The 10,412-nt window shown below is 39.6% G+C and overlaps 1 long non-coding RNA gene across 1 annotated transcript; it reads right to left on the bottom strand.

The window, feature by feature from the left end:
* Positions 1 to 3,397: 3,397 nt before the first annotated feature.
* Positions 3,398 to 10,103, bottom strand: LOC113623027 (uncharacterized). The gene is made up of 3 exons (XR_003433740.1): positions 9,877 to 10,103; positions 8,894 to 9,064; positions 3,398 to 5,350 (listed from the first exon to the last, which is right to left on the bottom strand). It is a non-coding gene; the product is annotated as an uncharacterized LOC113623027 (long non-coding RNA).
* Between the last annotated feature and the right edge of the window lie 309 nt (positions 10,104 to 10,412).

Here is a 10,412-nt window from a genome sequence, read left to right as displayed (position 1 = left end):
CCACTCCTGGGAATCTTTACAAGAGAAATGAAAACATGTGTCCACATAAAGACACAGATATGAATGTTCATAGGAGCATTATTCATAACCACCCAAACTGGAAACTTAAAATATCCATCAACTGGTGACTATGGTAAATATTCATGAACAAAATATGGTAAATCCATAAAATGGAATAATATTCAACAATTAAAATGAAAGAACTACTGATTCATGCTACAACATGGATGAACCTCAAAAACATTATTCTAAGTGATAGAGGCCAGACACAGAAGACTGTATATTGTATGTCTAATTCCATTTATATGAAGTGTTTAGAAAAGGCAAATTTATAGAAACAGAAACAGCTCTGTGGTTGCCTAGGGCTAGAGTTGGGAGCTGTGATGCCTGTAAATCGGCATGAGGAAACTTTTTTTTTTTTTTCCTTTGCGGTACCTTTTTTTTTTTTTTTTTTGCGGGCCTCTCACTGTTGTGGCCTCTCCTGTTGTGGAGCACAGGCTCCGGATGCGCAGGCTCAGCGGCCATGGCTCACGGGCCCAGTCGCTCCGCGGCATGTGGGATCTTCCCAGTCCGGGGCACGAACCCGTGTCCCCTGCATCGGCAGGCGGACTCTCAACCACTGCGGCACCAGGGAAGCCCGAGGAAACTTTTTGAGGTGATAGAAATGCTCAAAAACTAGATTATTTTAATTATACCTTGATAAAGCTAACTTTCAAAAAAGTTAACAATATATAATTCTTTAAATTACCAGTGAACCAAATTTTTATTTTTAATTCCTAGAAATAAAACATGAGTAAAGACTTTCAAAGATGGTATAAGAAACAATCAACCCTTCCCCCAACCCTTGATTGTCATTTACTACACACAGAGAAAAGACTTCCAAGAGCTGCGTTTGACCAGACTGATATGAGCAACTGGCATCTACACCCAGACTGAAAGTCTTCATTCCTCTGTCCTCACTTCCCCTTACAAAGGAGAGGAGAGCCAGAGGCCCAGACAATCCACTACTTGGATCATCATTCTTGAATAATAAGGTAGCTAACTCATTTTTTGCCAGACGTCAGTTATTTTTGCCATCATCATATATTAACTATGGTTAAAGCTTGTCTTGTTCATCCTTAAAGGCCATCAAACAACATGAGCTAGCTGTACCAGAGGTATTTTCTTGTCTGGGATTGTGCCAAAAGGTGTAGGTGAAGCACCAGGACCATCTTCCACGTTCCCTGAGCATCCTTCACGCACAAGACACTGGCGAGCCACACAACAAGGTGCAGCCTCTGCACTCCAAGAATCTGGAAGCTGGCTGGGAAAGAGAGCTAAGAAATAGTTATTAGTTAACAATTAGTAAATGATAAAGAGAATATTGTAAAACAAAGCTGAAAACCTCAAAATGTAAGACAAGGAAGTTGCACTCCTTCCTTGTTCCAACTTGAACATTCGACCACTTTTTCAGAGAAAAATCTGGTATATAGGCTGTGGCTGGGTGACTTAAGGAGTTGCTGTGCTTCTGTGACAACTACTTATTTAATGATGGTTTGGGGTCTGTTTTTAAATTGTGTGAATGACAAAATTGTTTCATTTCCAAGCCAAGATCTCATCAGTAAAGCTGAGCCAGATGTATATGTGTGTGTGTGTGTGTGTGTGTGTATGTGTGCGTGTGTGTGTGTGTTTTTGCGTGCAGCTGCAAAATTTTCTTTCTGTCTCTTTTTTGCTGATGCACTCAGTTCTGCAAAAGGACAATGTTGATATTATAAAGTATTTCTGTTATGATGACAAAAAGGGTCACAAGGCAAATTTCCCAGTACTGTGCATGGGCACATTAGCTTACCTTGCCCTACTAAATCAACCAGAGGCCCTTGGTGCTAGGTGCTGAACTTGAGTTTCTAACCAAAACCCAGATCTATAAACTGAAGGCAGACCACCATCATGTGTACTGAGCCTCTTGATCCACACTGTGGTGGAAGGAATGGCTTCGTGAGTGATTCATTTCTTATTGGAAAGTCACCCTGACTTTTGAATAAATATATGAATTGTACACATTAATGCCGGCAGCCTAGGTTTCTGCAGACCACTTTGCATTCAGCTTATATAGTGTTCCTATGGTCTTTAAAATATTTGGCAGCTTGTGGAGATATGAGTCATTGTTTAACACAGGGTCAGGACTGAGGTTTGTATGAAGTGATGCAAATTAAAAATAATATCTTCTCCATCTGCTCTCTCTTCCTCCCATCTTATTGTATTCATAGACCTCTATAGAAATGGAAGTGGCAACATCATACCTAGGCATTACTAAACCAATCCTTTGTGCATTGTGAATGCTCCTGGGGTTAGGGGGTCCATAAGCATATTCCTGCTTTTTCTATTTGCACATGCACCAGTCTAAAAGATACCCCCAGAAATGGGAGTCTTCCTTGTTTCCAAGACTTAACTCATACTTGGCCCTACCCTGCCCCTACCTCCTGGAATGTCATACACTTAACTCATGTTCCAAATTACATGATGAGGTTTATTTAATCAGAAACATTATCCAGACTTCCTTTTAGCAATCTTGTCCTGAAATGCAATACAATGCAAAATATAATCTTATTAAAAATTATGCTTACCCAACTGCTTAACTCTGAAGAGAAAAAGAGCAAGTTAGACCTTTATTTTACATGACATGCCAAAATAAATTCAAGTGGATAAAAGCATTAGACATAACAGTCCATCAAAACATAAAAATCCTAGAAGGAAAGATGGCTAAATATTTGTCTGAATTATGGATAGGAAAGCCCTTTCTAAGGTTGTAATCAGTTGAAGAAATCATAAAGGAAAATAGTGGATTGACTACATAGACAGCAAAATCTATATATAAGTAAAATTATTAATAAAATTAAAGAGTAAACAATATGATATATATATATATATATATAATGGAATATTATTCAGTCATAAAAAAGAAAAATCCTGCCATTTGCAACAACATAGATGGATCTTGAGGGCATTATACTTAGTGAAATAAGTCAGACAGAGAAAGACAAATACCATTATGATCTCATCTATATGTAGAATCTGAAAGAGCCAAACTCATAAAATCAAAGTAGAATGGTGATTGCCAGGGGCTGGGGGAGTAGGGGAAGTGGTGAGATGTTGGTCAAAGGGTACAAACTTGCAGTTAGAAGATGAGTAAGTTCTGGAGATCTAATGTACAAAGACTTCAGTTAATAATACTGTATTGTACACTTGGAAGTTGCTAAGAGCATCTTAAATATTCTCACCACACACACAAAAAGATAATTATAAGGTAACAGAGGTGTTAACTATTATCGTGGTAATTGTTTCACAATACATATGTATATTAAATCATCATGTTGTATACCTTAAATTTACACAATGTCATATGTCAATTGTATCTCAAGAAAGCTGGAAAAATATTTAATAATATGAAAAATATATATTTGTAGTAGAAAAGCAGGATTCAAAATTACAAGTGCAGTATGATTATACTTAGGTAAAAATAAATCTTACCCATAGAAGTAAAGATAAGAAAATATACCCAAGTGTGATTATAGTTCAGTTGGGTGATGGGACTGTCAGTGGTTTTTTTCTCTTCTTTTCTATGTGGACCAAAATGTATCAATGAACTTTTATAGTATAAAACTATACTATAGTTTTGTCACCCTTTTGTTGAATAATTCATGCAACAAACACTGATTTTGTAACTACTGTGTGCCAGGCCCTATGTACGCTGTTTGTTGGAGATTTCAAAACTGTTATGACACAGTCGTCCTGGAGGAAATCACAGCCTAGTATAGGAGAGGAAGAAGGAAACACATGATTAAAATATTTAGTCATAAGTTCTACAGTAGAAGAAGGGGCTGAAGGCTATTGGTGCTATTGGGTCCCAGAGGCAGGGCAACTCACTCAGGCTGGCTTGGAGGGGAAGAGGCAGCAGGGCGTCTTTCACATGAGGGGTACCAAACAATGACACACTGTGATGGAAGGTTTGAAGAAAGGGTTAAGTATGTCACATATTCAGATGGCAACATCTTAATAATGGTGACTGTCACATAAGATGTATACCCAGAGGATTCTAGGATGACTGGCAGGTTTCTGGCTTATAGATGCTGGTGTTCTTTAGAAAGAGAGGAATCCCATTTGGAGCTTGTCCCCTGTCTTGGCCCCATTGAGTTCAGTGTACCTGTGGGCTGGGCTGGTGGAGTTATATAATATGTGGAGTTTGGGAGAGAGAGCTGGGCTGGAGACAGAAGCAGAGGTTGTAGTTGTAAATTTGAATGAAGGACCCAGGCAGGACATGGAGAGTAAGAAATAAAGCAGAGAGCCCTGGACAGGGCTCAGAGGGAAACAGACATTTAAAGAGTCGCCTGAGAAGAATCGCTCAAGGAACCAAGCCCAGGAGAGAGTGAGTTCCAGAAGCCAAGGGAGAGAGAGCTGCAGTTCATGGTGCTGAGTGCTGTGGAAAGGGCTGGAGAATAAGCTCTGAAGGGCCACTTCAGGAGTCAGAACTTCTATCCAATCTGTGTATGAAGGGGAAGCAAGGCAGGAGGAGAAGCTGGAGATGGGGAAGAAGATGAAATTTGGGGAGGGTGAGGGGGTAGTGGTGACATTAGGCCATTGTAAGATCCTGGAGTGTGTTCCTAAAGGCAAGAGGAAGCTCACGTGTGCCAGAGGTTAGGGTAATGGCATAAAGGCAAGCAAGACATAGATTCCCTGTGCTTCCCGAATTTAAGATGTTATGGGGACACAGGCAACACCCAAGTGACTGACTAAAGAATAACTGCTTTTCTTAACCTTCTTCCAAACTTACCTCATGGTTACAGAATGTAATCTGTCAACTGGCTGGCTGCCAGCCAGAGGTGCCTGGCCATCTGCAACTTGAGCTGAGAGCCCACCCAAGCTCAGATAATGTCATCGCCAGAGGTCCTCGTCCCCTGCTACAGGCAGCCACACCTCGACTGCTCTGCTGCCAGACCCATTAAATGCTCTCTCTCTCTTCCCAGCCACCCTGGACCCCTGCCAGGACAATACTGTCATCCAAGAGCCTCCGATACATTTATCTGTCTTCCCAACAGAAAAAGCAGTGTCCATTTAAAGGACAAGTAGACAGAGATCTGCTCACTTCAGGTGTGCAGGCCATGATTTCTGGAAGCTTGCCTGGAGCTGAAGCAAGGCCAGCAACACAGCAGGACTGCGACACGGTGGGTGGGGGCAACCAGATGTCGGCGGTGGGGCAGGCAGCCCTGATGCCCATTCAGTTGCTCCTGAAGAGTTGTTTGCATCCTTCTCTTGGTACTGACATTGTGTTGTGGTTCCTAAGGTGTGTTTTGTCTCCGTGTGTAAATTGTAGACCCTTGTAAGACAGGGTGATTAAATCTACTTTTTCATAAATTCCAGGACACAGTGCTTCTTACAGCCCATACCCTTTCCCCCCTTTCTCCCTGTATTGCATCCAGACTTGATGTATGGAACTTGAGTGGCCATCTTGGGGTCAAAAAGTTACAAACATGGGGGAGGAAAAGGTCAAGAGCATCACCCAGTTTCTATCCATGACATCACCAAGCTGCTGAATCAATGCCAGCAGCCAGCTAGTGCAGTCCTTTAAGTTATGAGAGAAAAACAATTTTTTGGCCTAAGTCCCTTGTAAGTTAGGTTTTCTGAAACTAAATGTAATTTACCCAGCATCCATTCTCCCACTTTCTCACTCAGAGACCCCCAACTTTGTTCAGATATCCATCCTTCCTCCACACAGCTAGGCGCCCCAGGTGATGCTGATTCCATCTCCGGTTCCAGGGGTGGCATTCATTGGCCAAGTGTAGTCCCATTTCCCTTGCCAGTGTTGAGTTAAGGAGCCAATGAGACATGGGGGCTGAAATCTGTTGGGGCTTCTGGGGAAAGGCTCCCGTGATACAGCAGCAAGAAGATCTGTCTCTCTCTCCTTCCTGTGAATATTGCTATTGCTATGTCCAGGTTTTGTACCTGAACTGCTGTAATCACCTTGCCTCTCCCCTGAGGATGATGCCAACACAGAAGATGGTGAGTGAAGAGACAAAAATAACCTGGATTCTCATAGACATTGTTGCTCTGCTGAATCAACCGGCCTTGAAGGCTGCCTGACCCTTGCACTTCCTGTGCTGCCACAGTGTAATTCTTTATTCTTTAATGCAGTTTGAATTGGGGGTTTTGTTACTTACTCCTGAAAGCATCTTTACAGATAATCAGGGTATTTTTAAAAGTTTTGTTTGTGATTATCTAACTCAAGCTTTTTATAAGAAAAGGTAGGTGAAGCATCAGCCTGTGTATCTAGCATTTTTCCAATGTTGAATATGATGACATTTCTTCCATCTTAAAAGTTTAGATACAGACAGTGGTTTAGATCAAAATGTATCCTGAAGCAATTGTTAATTTTATCCTGGTCAACCTGACTCAGCCAGAAGTATGCTCAGATTTATTAAACTTGTGTCCCTAACGAAGGTAGAGAAATTGAGCCAATAATAATAGATTATCTTCTTACTGGTGGGGCTTTAGGGAACAATGAGCCAATGAGAAATAACATGCTCACTTCTGTTGAGACTTGAGGAAGAAAGAACAGTGATTCGTTCCTCATAGGAGCTGGGACTGCTGCAGTTGGCATTTCCTTGATCCCCAATCCTCTCCCAGTCACCTCTGGGACCATAAACATGGGGACCCCTGCGAATGATCTGTGGTTGGTACAATTAATACTTATCAATTAATACTAATAATTAATTCTGGATCTCAGAGTCATTTCATCCCAAGGAGAGGAATGCCTTGAGACCTGCCAGGTTAATATACTTCGCACAGTGCCTGGCACACAAAAGGCACTCAAAACTGTGTGTTTATTGGATGAGTGAGGGAGGCCAGGCAAGTGGTACCATTTCTATATCCTCCTCTCCCCGACCTGTTAATCCAATAAACTGTCTTCTCTTTGTTTAAATGTTCATTGCTAAATATAGTCGAACAATGCAGGTGGTTTAGGGAGACTTGGAGCAGCCTGTCTGAGGTCACTGAATTATTCCAGAAACATTCTGCAGTATAACGCCTCAACCCCGAGCCAAAACTTTAAGCCAAGGACATTTTTAGAAGCTGTGAGCTAGAGCTATTGCTTCGGGACCCAGAATTTAAACACACAATGGTGGCTCTAGCCTCTAATTCTGTCATGCTCTCAGAGACGACTGCATGAGTCTCTCACCTTTGCCCTGACAAATCCTTCCAAAAGGAACTGGAAACATTTCAGGGATGTAGCCATGTCCCTCCTACTCGTGGTGAGATAGTCTGGGGAGTGTGGTCCCAGATAAAGCTATCAAATGCCCACCTTGCCTTTGAGGCTCTCTGCAAGATGTGTTTTCTTAAAGGGCTTAAATCTTCCACTTATTCTAATTTGATACTTGCTTAATAAGCAGTATTTCCAGACATGTATTCCCACTTTCAACCCTGAACATCATCACGGGGGACTTGAACACTTTCTCCTTTTCTCAGATACGTTCACCTTCTCTGGATGTCCAGGATCCAGCACAGTGGAGCATAATAAAGTGCTCAGTACATGTTTGTGAAATTAAAGAATAAATTGCATGGATAACTAGAGTGGGAGTAGACATAGGAGACTCCTAATATATAATCACCTCATACTTAAGGCGATGTATCTGACAGAGATTCTAACTTACAAATTTGATGAAAAAAAATGCAATGCGAGGGAGGATCTGAAAGCTGAAACTGGGAGGGTGTTTAATCTTCGATATATGATCATAAATATAAATACAGCTATTTGTTGTTTATTCTACATACTTGAATTGCTGGCATGGTATTAGGTGCTACATATATGGAATTGCATTTCATTCTTACAATGACCTTATATAGTAAATATTATTGTTGTAATTCCTGTTCTAAAGATGAGGATATTTAGGACCCAGATGATTAAGTAATTTTCCTCTGGTCATGCAGCTAGAACTGGTCTATGCATGCACTTGACTTCTTTATAACCCTGTTAGGGTGACCAGGGGTCACCTGTTGGGGTAACTCTAAGACCCTTATCAGATCTGAAAGAGGAAATAAGAGTAGAGGAAACTTGGAATCAGGTAGACGCTGAGAAGACTTCAAAGCTGTAAAAATCTCTTTAGGCACTATTGAAATCCACACGAGCATGGGTTTGGCTAACATTTTGTCCACTTTCCAATGAGAAGTTTTCAACTCTTTCCCTATTAAAAATACCTCTAATGCTTTGACCCAAGTCAATACAAATGATAGATATGTGTATGACAAAGAAGAAGGACGGAAGGTAACTGCTTCCCCTGCACTACAGTGCTATAATGAGAGCAAGCTTGTTTAATCTTCACACAGAAATACTCAACAGCTCAGCAGCTTCGCTCAATAGAACTTGTGTGTTCCCAATTTTGTGCTAGCATTTTGTCTTGCTCCCAGAATGTCCATTAATCCCACCACCATCGGCCTAAATCCTGCTCTTCCATTAATGTTAGCTCAAATCCGATTCACCATTCTAGCTTGCAGTGATAATTTTAAGAGTTGGCATTTATTGAGCCCTTACTATATGCCAGAGCCTGTGCTAAACACTTTAATTATTACTTAATTGCCACAACAGTGCTGTGTAGGAGGAACTACTATTAATCTATAGACAAGAAAACTAAGTCACAAAGCAATTAAATAACATTCCCACCATCATATAACAAGGAATAAGTAGAAGAAGAGTCATCTCTTTTTATTTGTTGGTCAATCATATTTTTAAAAAATTGATTCCAATTCGGGGGCACTTAAAATAGATCCCTTGGTGTTTCATTTATCAGGTGGTTGTCTTAAAGACATGAAAAGTACCCAGATTCAAGGAAATTTATCCACTCACAGTAACTAGTACAGAAAAACTCACATGAATATATTGCCCTTTGGAAATTTCTGTTTTCAAGGGGTGTCTTCATTTCATGGCATTATTACTTTTTTCATACTCAACTAATGCCCTAATTCCTCAGTGAAGCTTTATGATGCAGCTTAACAGCCGTGGAACAGTTTTAGTTTTATCACAATAGGTAGGTGTGATGCCCTGGGAAAGATTCAAACATTTTAAGACATAGTTTCTGGTACAAAAAGATTAAAATCATGATTTTGAAGACTATCTAATGACATGGATATAGTTGATTTAAAAAAAAGTACAGTACAAAATATACAGTATCAAGCCATAATTTAAATTTAAAATATCCACTTTAGATACATATTTTAAAAACCATGGAAATAAGTACAATAAATGTTAAGAGTGGTTAGTTCTAAATGGTAGAGTAATATGTGGTTTTCATTTTCTTTTTTTATACATTCTTTTATTTTCTAATTTTTCTACAATGAGGATGTAGTGCTTTTATAACCAGAAAACAACAAAAAATCACTTTCCAGTAAAAAGAACTAAGGTTCTTTGGGGGAAATGGCTGAGCCCATGTCTAAGGCAGGAAAAGTACAAGGTGAGCCTTGACACATTGTTGTTTCAGAAAGTAAGGAAACAGCTCAAAGACTAATGGGATTGTGTCAGAAGGTTCTAGGAAGGGGCTCAGAGGGCTCCCACTGGCTAAATTTAGAACAATGAAAGTATGAAAAATAATGATGGGTGTAATGGCAACACACTAAATGACTATGATAGAGGAAAAAAGGAAAGAAAACATGCTGGATAAGAAATGTTGATATAATGATAGTTAGAAAACCATTTTGCAACTCCTAATGTAATACTTGATTAAAGCAAGAACAATCAATGGATGATAAAACTATCAGGTGAAAGGTTGCTGAGAGACTAGATAATATCATTGTACAGACAGTATTTATTGCAAAGAAGATAAATGTTCCTTTAACGAGACATTTGGCAGATCTTACCTTAGCCAAGTAATCAAACTTAACATCAGTAAGAGCGTGGCAGTCTGACAGCATGTTCTCCTGATATGATGCAACACGAAGTTCACAACATCTCTGAAGTATTCTTGTCAAAAATATTTAACCTGAATCCAATCAAGCCTTGAGACCTAGCTTTTCTAGATCACAGGGAATTGAGGAGAAAGGGAAGTTAATAACATCATGAGCAAACAATAAGACAAATTCAGAATGCAATACACTCTATAAGGTAATTAATTTTCTCAGATTCTTCAAAAAGTCAAAGTAATAAAAAGAGCAGAAGTATTCTTTTTTTAATTTAGTATACTTTATTTTATAGAGAAGTTTTAGGTTTGCAGAAAATTTGAACAGAAAGCACAGAATTCCCATATACCCTCTTCCAATCCCTGTAATTTCTCCTATTATTAACATCTTGCATTAATTTTATATTTGTTACAATTGATGAACTCATACTAGTACATTATTATTAACTAAAGGCTATAGTTTACATTAGGGTTTACTACTTTCATATTTGCGTTGTA

This window comes from Aethalodelphis obliquidens, unplaced genomic scaffold, assembly GCF_003676395.1.
Source record: "Aethalodelphis obliquidens isolate GAN/ISIS:26980383/991018 unplaced genomic scaffold, ASM367639v1 scaffold10, whole genome shotgun sequence".
Classification (NCBI taxonomy): domain Eukaryota; kingdom Metazoa; phylum Chordata; class Mammalia; order Artiodactyla; family Delphinidae; genus Aethalodelphis; species Aethalodelphis obliquidens.
The sequence above is the reverse complement of the archived record's forward strand: the minus strand, read 5'-3'. Positions and strand labels throughout refer to the sequence as shown.